The following is a 12,830-nucleotide window of genomic DNA, read 5'->3' on the forward strand; positions in this document are numbered from 1 at the left end:
ATGCAATATCCTTTCTAGGAGTGTTTCCAAGTTGTCCAGAAAATGCTTAAGAAGAAATCCACTTCATTACATGTCCATTTCATCATGTATCTTATGGGACAACATGGTCTAATTATAAAGCAAGAGACCTCAAGTGATCAAAAAATAAGTGAAGTTTCTCAAATTGTGAAAATAAAATAAAAGCTGCGCTCCATTTAAATAACAATTAGATCCTACAGTCACATAATCAATCTGCCAAGCAAGGGAGGCAGTCAGAAAAACCTGACTAGGTGGAGGTGAAGCAGGGAATTTGGAGGGATGGCTAGGACGAGGGGTGAAGCAGAACCGCCACGTTAACAACACCAGCCTGTACGTGTGTCAGTTTAAAGTGACTGTGGAATTGAACATACAGAGTGTTTTGTTTTGTTTTTTTTTGAAAAAGTCATTTTTTGACTTCTGTCATGTCACTTAACTATGCCATTTGTAAAATGCAAGCTAATCTATTAATTAAATTTTAAAAGTTATTCCAGACTGTTGGATGAAAAGCATGCATGAAACACAGCAATAATACTCTCTCACCAGTGGTAAGTGGCCCTTCTGCCCTCTGTAGCAAGAAGTCAATAATAGGAATAAATTTGCTTTTAAACTTAAGTGTAAATAGGCTGCAAAATATATCAGCATACATTCAACAAGTTTCAAATTATATTTTTTCAAAAAATTAGACAAGACTCGTAAATGTCATTACAGTTCTCATAAGTCTGAAAAGAATGCGCTCTGCTCTTACAGAAGGGCACAAATGAATAAAAAAGTGAGTCTCCAGTACATGCTATACTCAGAAAAGCACTTTCCTTTCATCCCACCCATGTAAACAAACTAAAGGATCATGCAAAATATTTGGAATAGTCCTGTCCAAATGTGGAATGGTAAGAAGCCAAGAAACTGTATTTAGCTCCCTACAGCTACAGGACAACAATACTGTGCTATTCTAACCATATACAAGTAATCTGAACTGTCACACACCTGCAGCAAGACAAAAGAAAACCTTTGTAGTGATTAGTGTTCAAGATTCAGCAGAGGCAGGCTGTCCTTTTCAGGAAAGCATGAAGAAAGAAAATAAATACATCAACTCTCCTTCTGAATGTCAATTTATGAAAATCAGTCCTGGAATGCTCCCATACAACCTTGCTATGAAACAAGGGCAAATTTAATCCTTCATATTCAGTGGCTTGGCTGTAGTCCAGGAAGGTCCTCAGCATGAAGGCTGAAGTGAAGCCAAGCCATGTATATCTAGGAGAGCACAAATATTAGATTGAAGGTTCTTCTAATACTGAAATGACTAATGCCGGCATTAGACAAAATTTATCTGCTATTTTACCAGGGGATTAGAGTGTAAAGCATTGCATCTAGTTCAGAAATAAATAAATAAATAAATAAATAAGTAATAACATCCTGAAGACATATCTAGATAAATCTACAGCTAGGAAGGGTACACACTCCTGTAGCACGTTTGTCAGGCACACTGCATGCATGCTGCAGGTGAACTATTATCAGAAACAATAATGACTATATCAGCAGCAAAATGGTAGTGGATCCATTTCTCTAGCACTCCAGTTTTGCTTTTACTTCTAGCAAGAATCCACGCGCTAATTTTGGGGTGTGCACCGCATCTCCATGCACAACATTTGGAGGTAAATTTGTGTAATTCACATATATAGCTGCGTGGAGACATGCTTTCCAACACAGGCAGCTGAGTCAAAGAATTTGCAGCAGGTTTATGGGAGCTTCAGAGATACCAACTGAGGTAAGGTTGGGGAGGGCGGGGGGATAAAACAGTGGGCAGAGAACATGCAAACAGGATTCCTGAACAGAATGAGGAAGTCTCTTTTACAGCTACAGTCCCCAAAACAACATCAGAATAAGCCTAGATCCTTCAATTAAATCAATAAGACTATTTATGTACAATAATTATCTAAAACTTCTTTCTGTAAGTCTCCCCCATGACTGGGATATGTGCTGGAGAGTCACGCAGATTTTGACAGCCAATGGTAACAAAGCAAAAGAAGAATAAAAACAGGTCACATTGTGATAGATCCAAGGATAAAGAAAAATAATAAAAAAAAAATTAAAATAAAATAAAATAAAATAAAATAAAATAAAATAAATTTAAAAAGAACTCTTAATCCTGAGGAAAGCAATTTTAAAATCAAATGTGCAAATTGTCTGCAACTTCAGGCAATTGCAAAATGCAAAGCCACTTAACATGATTTTGCACGGCTGTGTTTTCTTTACAGAAAGGAAAAAATACACATTCTTTCTTAACCAGAAGTCTAAACTGAGCTCACTTCTGAGCTTTGCAAAGAACTTGCTGCCACAGGCCATTCATTCTTAAGTATCCCTAGAAGTTAACATCCCCATTCAATATGTTAACCAATGATACCACTGTACACCAAATGCACCAGTTAACTTCTAGTTTATGAATTAATACATGAGATCTTTGTAAAAATAAAAGTGCCTGCTATTTGGAGAATTTTTCTCCTTAATAAGCATCTGAATGGGCCTAAAATACTGATGAGTACTATCATATGCATTGTTGCTCTTAGACTGTTAAGTACTCATATTTGCAAATAGCATAACAAATAGCGTATTACATAATAGACTAAAACAAATTATAACCTTTCTGTCATAAAATACTACAAAAAAAAAAAAGACTTCTGACATTTTCAACAAAAAATCTTTCTTTCTTCCTTTACCCAAAAAGAACACCAACTTTTGTCTTTTGGGAAACAATTAAAAGATACCAGCAGATACTATGATTTCCAAATTATAACTGCAGTTTCTTTGCCAAAAAGCAGTCATTTCTTACATGACTGAAACACAAATGTTTCTGGGACTAGAACAGAGCAAGTCTGAAATAGCATCATGTACAACAAATTATTTCCTGATCAGGAAATTTCATCAAGACTAGGTTTAAACATTCAGTCTCGTGACTGGTAGCAAAAAGCAGCTGCCCAGCTGGTCCAAGAACTTCATTCAATGGAGCTGAAAAAATTGGTAGGGTTACTCAAGGACTTTTTCACATGTATGTACATAAAAAAAGCACAGAAGAAAAAAAAGATTAGGGTGTGAGTAAGATTTAACTGACTGCACTATAATTGGCTAAATTTAACACTGTACTTTTTAAATCATTGTATTGTAAGCCCATCATTATAATTTTGCGAGCAAGCACCTGGGGGCTAAGATTAAAAAGTTAAGGGTTTGGTTTATGATGATGTGGTTGAATTGGTGTGTTATAATTGGTGCATTATTTCTTCTGAAAGCAGTGAGCTGTTAAACACAGTAGCCGGTGGTACGTAGGAGTAATTCTTGTTCCCTGCTGTCAGAGATCATAGTCTTAAGCTTATTGCTTAATGTGAAATTGACAGATTTAGTGTTTATCAGGGAATTCTGTTTCTGATGGTTTTATATAGAGAGGTAAAGCTTGCTTTCCTGGAACACAAATCACTATATTGTACGGAAACTATAAGGAACTGTATATACAGTTAAGAACCTCTTCACATTATTGCCCTGTTAGTTTTGTTTGTTTCTTTGTTTTTTTAATCTTTAGAATCTTTAGTCTCCTTTGTAAATTAGTTATTATAACTTGGGGGGGGGGGACACACCAAAATCCAATTGCCAGGTTTCTAACAATGTCAGTCAAGATTTGGGAAATGAACACTGTCAATAACATGGTGATATAACATTTATAAGGGAACTTCTTCATAGCACAGATCCATAAGGATCTTTCTGCTAGCAGAAAGTTGTATTCATCTATGTCTGGCACGATGGCATTACACTGTACTTATGGAGGAGCACACGGCATACCAATATCTAGGACTGGAGTATTTAAACCATTGTGGCTATTGCTGAACTGGTCTTTCTAAGAAATATATCGACTGTAGACTAAATAGATAGGCATTACCATGTGATCATCTACAGGGTCTATTTAGTGCCCTAAACATGGGTAAGTAAGCATAACAATAACATGAAAGGAAAGTAAAAAAGTAAGATACTTCATTTATAAATGCCAGGTCAGTGCAATTTTGGAGCCAAGAACAAACTAGTGACAAAAGAGACGAAAGAATAAAAAATTTTTATCCTGGATTTTAACTGTCAGAATCCAAAGTAAATACTAATAATACTAATATGAATACGAATACAAATACGAATACGAATACTACTAATAATGTACAGGAAAGTTTGCACAGAATATTAGTACAAGGCAATACACTCACCAGGCTAGAGTCTGTTAAATATTTCGGAGAATTCAGCAGGGTTAAACTCTAAGTGAACATGTAGTGAAATACTCAGATGATCTGGAGATGTTGAATACACTTCCACGGCACAATGTGAAAACAGACCTGCAAATGTATTTTGCAGATTAAAGAAGCCAGAAAGAAAGAGTTCTGAATCAAAACAAACAAACAAACAAATCCATTCTAATAATTTATGATAATGATTTGGATAACAACAAAAAGTAAGAAGGAGTGCACATATCTAAAGGCAGAGAAAATCTGTTCTCTTTGATCCGTAGGTAGAGGGCAATTAAAAGACTCAATTTTTATAAAAAGAAGCCAACTCTGGTAAACAGCACTAGAGCTGTCCTATGAAAGATCATTGTAATTGACATACTTTTTAGAAAACATAGTGTTTTTTTTTTTTAATTTAAGATGTATTTTCAAGAAATATATATTCTCCTAACAATTTCCTGCAGAGATTCAGTATGCACAAAATGGAAAACTTTGAAAACAGGAGAGAAACAGGTTTAAAATGTACTCCAGATGTACCTCCCATCAACACTGATACTGGGCCATTTCTTGGTCAGAATCCCAAGCAATTTGTAGAAATATTTAAAAACACAGAAACCAGTATAAAATATGCCTGATTTAATCCTATAATAGATGTGTCTCAATAACAAGACAAAGCTAAACCACAAAGGACATAATTTCCCTGAAGAGTTTTTAAAATAATCCAATTATTCCTGAAGATTGTTCCAAACCTTCATGTTATGATGCCTTCCAGACTTGTGCAGTCAACATATGGCTTTAGTACATCTTTACTTTTTATCCTGAATATTAATAAAAATATTAATTTATCTTGGTCCCATGACTTGAGGAACCTCTATAATAACTGCTACATAATTTTTTTCCTTACGAATGGAAAAACTTTTTTTTTTCCTCCCCAGATGAGAATTGGTCTTTGCCAGTGTAACTTGCTATGATCTTCCCTAACAGAAAAACCATTGTACAGTTTTTATATTAGTCTTCCCAATTATAACTTTCCTGAGGTCACATAAGTGTTAAGAAAATTTTATATTAAATATTATTCTGGAGAACATATTTTTCAATACATCTGTATCTATACTTAGGTTTTTTTTGAATGTCAAAATTGGCTATTAGATTTTTACCTCAAAATGGAAGAGCGAGATGCCAAATTCAGCCTTCAGATTTACATTTGCCTATTGTTCATTTATGATCTCCAGGGACTGCATAAAGTAATGTAACAATAGCACTGTCAGACAGCTACAAGCCCATGTGAAGTTTTGACTCTGCCTGGGTTGTCATACATCCAGAAATGCTGGACAGATGGCTAAAGTCTGGGCAGAATAAAAGGACAAAAGCCCGTTTTGCATACCATATATGGTTGGCAAACACAGAACTCTGTTAGCCCCATCTCAAAAAAAAAACTGTGAAGTTCTGTGGATGCAAATCTGATCTAAACAGACAACAAATATCATGTACCATGACAAGTTTGTACTTGCACATCCAAATGCCACCATCTACCTCTCAAAAGGAGTTTGAAAATTGCCATGCAGTACGTCTCAAGAGCCAGATGGTAATGCCAGAAAGGAGTGTGACCGATAACATATAGACATATGCACCTCTGTAGTCTTCTGCCCCTTGAGATATTTCTCAAAAGTAGGATAAGAAAAGCTATGAAGGCTGTTAGGATAAATTTGCAAGCCATACACCCGCATTTTCCTCCATCTCATACTTCGGAGCTTCTGTTTTTTTCAACTGTTAGCTAGGAATCTCTTGCATGCACTAAAACTTTAAAGAAGATTAAATGCTATGTTATAATTACTTTTCTGGCAGCCAGCTCTGGATGGGAGGATTCTTCTATTATCTGAAGTGCTGGGTGCAAATGATTACCTTAAGTCATTTCTGTAAAGAATTTCAAGCTAAACACATTTAAATGGGCAGAGGTCTGATAAAATACACTATTCAGCTAAATGATTGCACTTTTAGTTTTAAATGTTGTCTTAGCATGTTGCTAAATATTCATTTTAACGGCTGTAAAGTCACTTCATACTTAAAAAAAAAATGCTTTATCCTTCCTTCAGAACTGCAAAATATGTATTGAACCATTATCCCCAGTGTTTCCTGCTTCTGTTTACTAATGAAACCTCTTGACAGTCTTGATTAGAAAGTGTCACTTAGAACTCTTTGATCTGGTAATATAGCAATGACACATTTGACACATTATAAAATAACAGAATATAAACTTAAACTATGCTATTTTTTCTATGGGAAAAAAAAATACAACTTCAGCATGTCAACTAATGCTGACTTCCCCTAATAAAATGCAGCAATTTAAAATCATTTTAGTTTAAAAAAGGTTAGGTTTAAAAAAAAAAAAAAAAAGGAGGTCCCATAAATTGTCATTGTTGTGTTGTATTTGTCCTTCATATCATGTCTTCAATCCAATCTTTGCTAAGTTTAACTTTTTCTTTTTTTTAACTGTATTATGCTTTTATTTGTATTTTTATTTATTTATTCTATACTTTGTTTTGTTATAATGATTTTCTTTAGTCATGGGAGTCATTTGCATTATTATTACCAGGTGCACATCAAAGGCTGAGTCTAAGCAGTTTTTGTCTTCATTTTAGTTATATGAGTCTTTTTTTTGATGCATAATTATACTGCTGTGTGGTAGCATTAGTGAAAAAATGTCTTATAAAGTGAAAGCTTAGACCTTGTCAACATTCAGAGAGACTTGCTTGTGTATATACACTAAAAGATAGCCTTGTGAATTCTCCCAAAGGTGAAGCACTAAAGGAAATTCTATTTTCTTCTCTGTATAGGTGACAATGCCAATAAATCCTAATGTAAAGCAATGACATGGGTGGGGATACTTCCTGTCTCCAAAGGAACAAGTTCTTCAACATTTTCTTTAACCTTTTTTAAGATTTCACATGTTAAGGGAAACTTCTTTTTTCCAAATCTACCCGTCTGACAAAATGAATAAATTACCCTTCTTTACACAACTATTTCTTTAAAGATGCCCTAAAATTCAACAGTGACTTACACAAATATTTTTATTATGAGTATTTTCTAGGCCATTTTTAAATTTAATTGTGATAATACTTCTCTCCCTCACACAGACCTTGCAAGAATAAGCACATTACAGATGGTACGATATAAAAATGTTATTGTATAGGGAATGCACATACTGGTTCAAGCTTCCTAGTAAAATAATACCTCGAAAACAAATTTTAAAAAAGAATAACAGAAAGCTTCAGACATCCATAGGAACTGTAAACATATGGATAACACCTTAACATTCTTTTAATTAAATTTTCAAGGCTTTAAGTTCATCTAGAAAAGCATGTGTATACATCTGTAGCAATTTCTAGGTAATGTTTGATTACAAAGGTTAGTTACCAGCAGTGCACATACTCTAAACAGTCATTTAGAGATGAAGTAGTTGCTTACTCAATAAACCAAACCATATGTCATGTTTTCTGTTTCAACGAAATTGGGTCTTGGAAAGAAAACAATAAGATTGTCCCTAGACAGGCTTCAACACTTCAGTTTCCCTTTGCAACTTACTTAGAAGTCAAGAGAAACTTTTGAAGGAGAGTAATGGTCAGCAATGTTAGTCACCCCATTAAACTAATAATTTAATCCAGCAGCATTAGGCTGTACATGATGCATTTCAGTATTGTCTCTATTCAGACTTGCTCACTCCTCGAGTGGCTTCCTTCCACCTTCAAATGTTGCTCAAAGTCCTGAGTCAGCACAAAACCACATGCAGTCTCGTGGTGAACTGGATGGAGATTAGCAGTTGAGAAAGGGAAAATCCCCTTTTCTGCACTCTTTTTTGCCACTAAATGAATTTTCAAGTGCATGAGTCCACAGTCCAAACTACTGAACCTTTGGAGCCACACAGCAGAAAGGACAAAGGTGTGGGCATGAGCAAAAGAGGCTAGGAGATGTGACACACCTATGAGAGAGAACACAACTCCAATTATGGCTTTGGAGTACAGTCTCATGCTATAAAGACCCTTAAATGAAAAAAAAAAAAAAAAAGTTATAATATGCTATGTTACATACAAGCCAGACCACCAGTAAGTTCCTTAAGATTTCTTTAAAAAAAAGTTATATCCTTTTTCAGATTACTGCAAATTTAATAAGTTTAAAAAGAATTAATATTAACATTTTAATTCAAACAATACCAAAAGACCAACACTGTATTTACAATGGTGCAGACATTCAGCAGCTTGTCCTACGCCATACACAAAAGAAACTGGAAATAAAATTAATATTGAAGTCAGAGAGTAATCTCTGATTTTTGCAGGAAAATCTATGTTCTAATTTCCTGCATAAAACTGTAGATTTCCTAGAACTATTTTTACCTAACTTTCTTGGCAGGAAAAAAAAAAAAAAAGTTTTAGTTTGGTGTGACTCTAAGTGATTTATTTCAAGTCAGTTAAATAATGAATTTAAAATTTCATTGCTGCCTGGAGAATTGTAATTTAAAGTCCATCCTCTCCTACTGACAAGGCTCCCATGAAGGTCTTACCATTGGTTTAGGGTCTGGCTGTCAGAGTAGAGTCGCCTTGCTCCTGTCCCCAGGACAGCAATTTGTTACCGGGGACACCCAGAGCATTATCCTCCTCAGTCCTCCAGTATCACAGAAGGGGTGGATTTCACTGAAATGACTCTAGAGATAGCAGCTATTTAGCACTTTTAAAAGATTGCAATAAGCAGCCCAGGTTTCAATGCTGGGGGTAAAAGCTAGGGTTATAGAGCCAAAGCACCAGCTCCATGCACAAGTAGCTAGCCCGAGATCTGCATGCACAATTACTGAGTTGGGAAGGCAGTTTCACACTCGAGAGGAAAAATAAGTAAATAATTTCTAAACAAAATGTCAAAGGGGAAACTTGACGATTCATTTTTAAGATCAAAGGAAAAAAAAGTTTACTGCCTGTGAACTTTCTGGATTTCAAACTGTGGTTTCATATATGCATATTATAACAATATACATTTTGACTGTTCACAGGAATAAATTTATTTTGCATTTCAATCTCCATGTAGTTGGATTGAGACTCAATCTCCACATAGTTTTGTGAGATCTTATTGATGACCATGCCTCAGGCACAACAGAACTATCATTTCTTGCCTGTGCAAGAACAATCACCCAGGTAAAAGCCTGGTATGCCTAGAAAGTGGCAGAATAAGAAAGCGAGAGTGTTCCTCACATTGCCCTCTATTTGTGAGTGAAGAGAGATCATCCACAGAGTCTTATCGATTGGACCCCGCCACAGGGACTCCAGGGTCCTCAGCAGTGTTTATGATATTTTACGCCACATTAACTGTTGAGATGATATGCTATGACAGATCTTTAAAAAAGTGTACCCCTGAGCTCTAAATTGTTCCAATTATGCCTTTAGCATAACAGTTGCCTACCAAGGGGCATGGCTCAGTGCCTTAGGAAAAGAAGCAGAGGAGGGGAACGAACAATCTTCACATATGCTGACCTCCCTCTACCCTCACCCAGCAGAAGCCTGTCATTGCTTTCCTTCACTGTAGCTTTTCATAATCCTTAACATATGGCCTTTGTTTTGATAGGCATGAAATTACATCAAGGTCATTTTTAATAACTGTCAATAGCCCCAGAACAGCGGTCAGCTTTATTGGCACCTTAGTTGAAGGGCTCAGAGAGCTGTAAGTAGTGCACAGACCCTGCTTGAGAAAGCTGATCCACTGGGAAATGGATTATTATTGATATTAGTAAATTAGTATTGATAGAAGTTTGATGAGTATTGTGCATCTGTATCCCTCCACAATACACTAATGTCAACCAAAGCTCACAGCTGCCTCCATTTCAGACAGGCAATTTATTTGCATTCTGTAGTTCTCTTTGTTGGCAGGTGGGAAAAAGGGGAACAGCTGGAAGAAGGGGGAAGAGATCAGGATAGGAGACAACAAGTTATGCTTGCAAACACATATAAAGTAGTTTCTGGAAAACAGAAGCTTCAATGGAAGTATCAGCTATCTCTTTTAATGGAGAGCAAAATTCCCTTTCCTTCATATTCATTTATTCATCACACAATCATTCATCCTCCCATTGCCCTGTTTCTGCCATTTCCTACTTTTCCAGCTCTCTTTTTTTTCTTTTTTTTTCTTTTTTTTTCTTTTTTTCTTTTTTTCTTTTTTTTCACTTTTTTTTCTTTTTTCTTCTTGGCTTCTATGCTGTCCAAAAAACAGGGTGAACACAAGATGTTGTATCTCATACAGAACGTTTAACATTTGGGAGGTTTTTTCAATGTTTAATTCTGCCTCTAGGCTACTGTGCCTGTCTTCATCATGTAAAGCCAGCACACAAATAATGTGAAGTACTGTGTATTTTGGTTCAACTCCTCATGCGTCTATGTAGGAAAGACAGTAGAGTAACGGTCACCACTGGTTTCTATCATTTTTTTTTCAGTGACCTTATGACAGTGATTGCTATGACCTAACACATTGATTTTAATAATCAAATATTTAGAGGCCCTGACAAAGAGAGCAAGTATGCCTCTAAAAGTCAACAATATAGAAAATGAGTTAGAAACACTGAATGGAATGTCATGAATGAATGGTTGGAATGTCAGAAGGACAAAAACAAAAAGTAAAGGCAGCCCTATTAAACTTGAATTATCTGAAATGCACTTGATCTCTATATGAGGGAAATTTGATCTCTATATGAGGGAAAGGAGTTCCAATATTCTCCAAGTAAAATGCCAAGACACAAGGCATTTGAAATCAAGTATAAGCTGTATATTATTTTTTCACTGACTTCATTTCCCTTAATTTATTCTATTTCATATTTTTTATATTAGTATGTTTCTAGTGCTGTTATCTAGGGATGTATCAGAAGGTATCAGAAGTATATTGTAATTCAGGAGCTTAACATATCACTGCATTTTAAACTGTAAATTTAATCCACAATTAATTTTTGTCCTCCTGTTTAGTTTTGCATATTGAAGGGAAGGGAAGGGAAGGGAAGGGAAGGGAAGGGAAGGGAAGGGAAGGGAAGGGAAGGGAAGGGAAGGGAAGGGAAGGGAAGGGAAGGGAAGGGAAGGGAAGGGAAGGGAAGGGAAGGGAAGGGAAGGGAAGGGAAGGGAAGGGAAGGGAAGGGAAGGGAAAAGAAAAAATTTTCAGTCCATTTCTCACTCTCACCTGTATTAACCAGTAATTGTCCAAAACTGTGTACAGTAGTTGAGGATCCTGGCTGTCAACTCCACATTTGACATCTTCAGTGTAAGGCATTCACTTACTTCCATAGCAATGTTTCATTCCCTTTCCCACTAGTAACACAGGGCTAGCTAAAATAATTTGAATGTTCTGCTCCCTCTTGCCAGATGGGAATATGAGCTCTTATCACATCACATAAAGCAGTTTTCACAACAAAACCACTGCTTTTCTTTTCCTAAATGGAAGCAGATTGATATCTACCATACCATTAAACAGTAAAATGATACCAACATTAACAGTTCTTTTTCTGCTGATTAAGGTTTCCCTTCACACCAGACATTGAAGGATTATGAATCATATGAATACCATAAAAACAAAAGTGCTACTAAACAGTCTAGTCCTGAGAGAAACCTCCAAGCAGACACTGCAGTGGAATAAAATGGAAGACAAATACATTCCTGAGAGAAGGATCCAGTCTGTTTTCTGTATCCCCATAGCTGCTGCTGCTGCTAGAAAGAAAGCAGGAAGGAGAATTAAGGAAATTCAGAAACTACACAGAGCCTTAAGTCACAATAAGTATGATCATTTTTGATACCAAACAGAACAAATAATTGCACTACAGAAAACAGCAGCAAAGCAATTGAGATTGGAATTTTACAAAATTCCTTGCAGCAATTCTTTAAGAAATCCCTCACTGCCAACCCTGCTGAGAATTTTACTTGCAACCATCTTCACTGAGAAAAAACCTGGCTTCTCACTGATTGGCAAATATTCCCGAAAGTATTGATGCACTTAGAAATCAGTAGTGGTCAGAGCTCTTTAACCTCATCATGACTTTAATGCAATATCATTACATCTTGAAGACCAATACAAGCAAAGCAGAGGAAAGAAGAAACAAATCATAGAATCATAGAATATCCCGAGTTGGAAGGGACCCATAAGGATCATCAAGTCCAACTCCTGGCACCGCACAGGTCTGCCCAAAAGTTTAGACCATGTGACTAAGTGCACAGTCCAATCTCTTCTTAAATTCACACAGGCTTGGTGCAGTGACTACTTCACTGGGGAGCCTGTTCCAGTGTGCAATCACCCTCTCAGTGAAGAACCTCTTCCTGATGTCTAGCCTAAACTTCCCCTGACTCAGCTTCACACCGTTCCCACGGGTCCTGTCACTGGTGATGACGGAGAATAGGTCACCTGCCTCTCCACTCCCTCTCACGAGGAAGTTGTAGACCACGATGAGGTCCCCCCTCAGCCTCCTCTTCTCCAGGCTGAACAGGCCCAGTGCCCTCAGCCGCTCCTCATATGTCTTCCCCTCTAGGCCCTTCACCATCTTCGTCACCCTCCTCTGGACAC

At 36.5% G+C, this 12,830-nt stretch overlaps 1 long non-coding RNA gene across 3 annotated transcripts in view; it reads right to left on the reverse strand.

Annotated features, from left to right (window-relative positions):
* The window catches only part of LOC118249617 (uncharacterized), a 25,388-nt gene extending 13,405 nt beyond the window's left edge, over positions 1-11,983 (reverse strand). The window contains exons 1-2 of one of the 3 annotated variants that reach the window (XR_004779148.1): positions 11,460-11,983; positions 4,251-4,376 (exon numbers count right to left, since the gene is read on the reverse strand). This is a non-coding gene — a long non-coding RNA (uncharacterized LOC118249617). Of the gene's footprint in view, positions 1-4,250; positions 4,377-8,820; positions 8,957-11,459 lie in introns of those variants that run through there. The other 2 variants (XR_004779147.1, XR_007707779.1) reach the window with 2 other exon arrangements.
* Between the last annotated feature and the right edge of the window lie 847 nt (positions 11,984-12,830).

This window comes from Cygnus atratus, chromosome 2 (assembly GCF_013377495.2).
Source record: "Cygnus atratus isolate AKBS03 ecotype Queensland, Australia chromosome 2, CAtr_DNAZoo_HiC_assembly, whole genome shotgun sequence".
Lineage (NCBI taxonomy): Eukaryota > Metazoa > Chordata > Aves > Anseriformes > Anatidae > Cygnus > Cygnus atratus.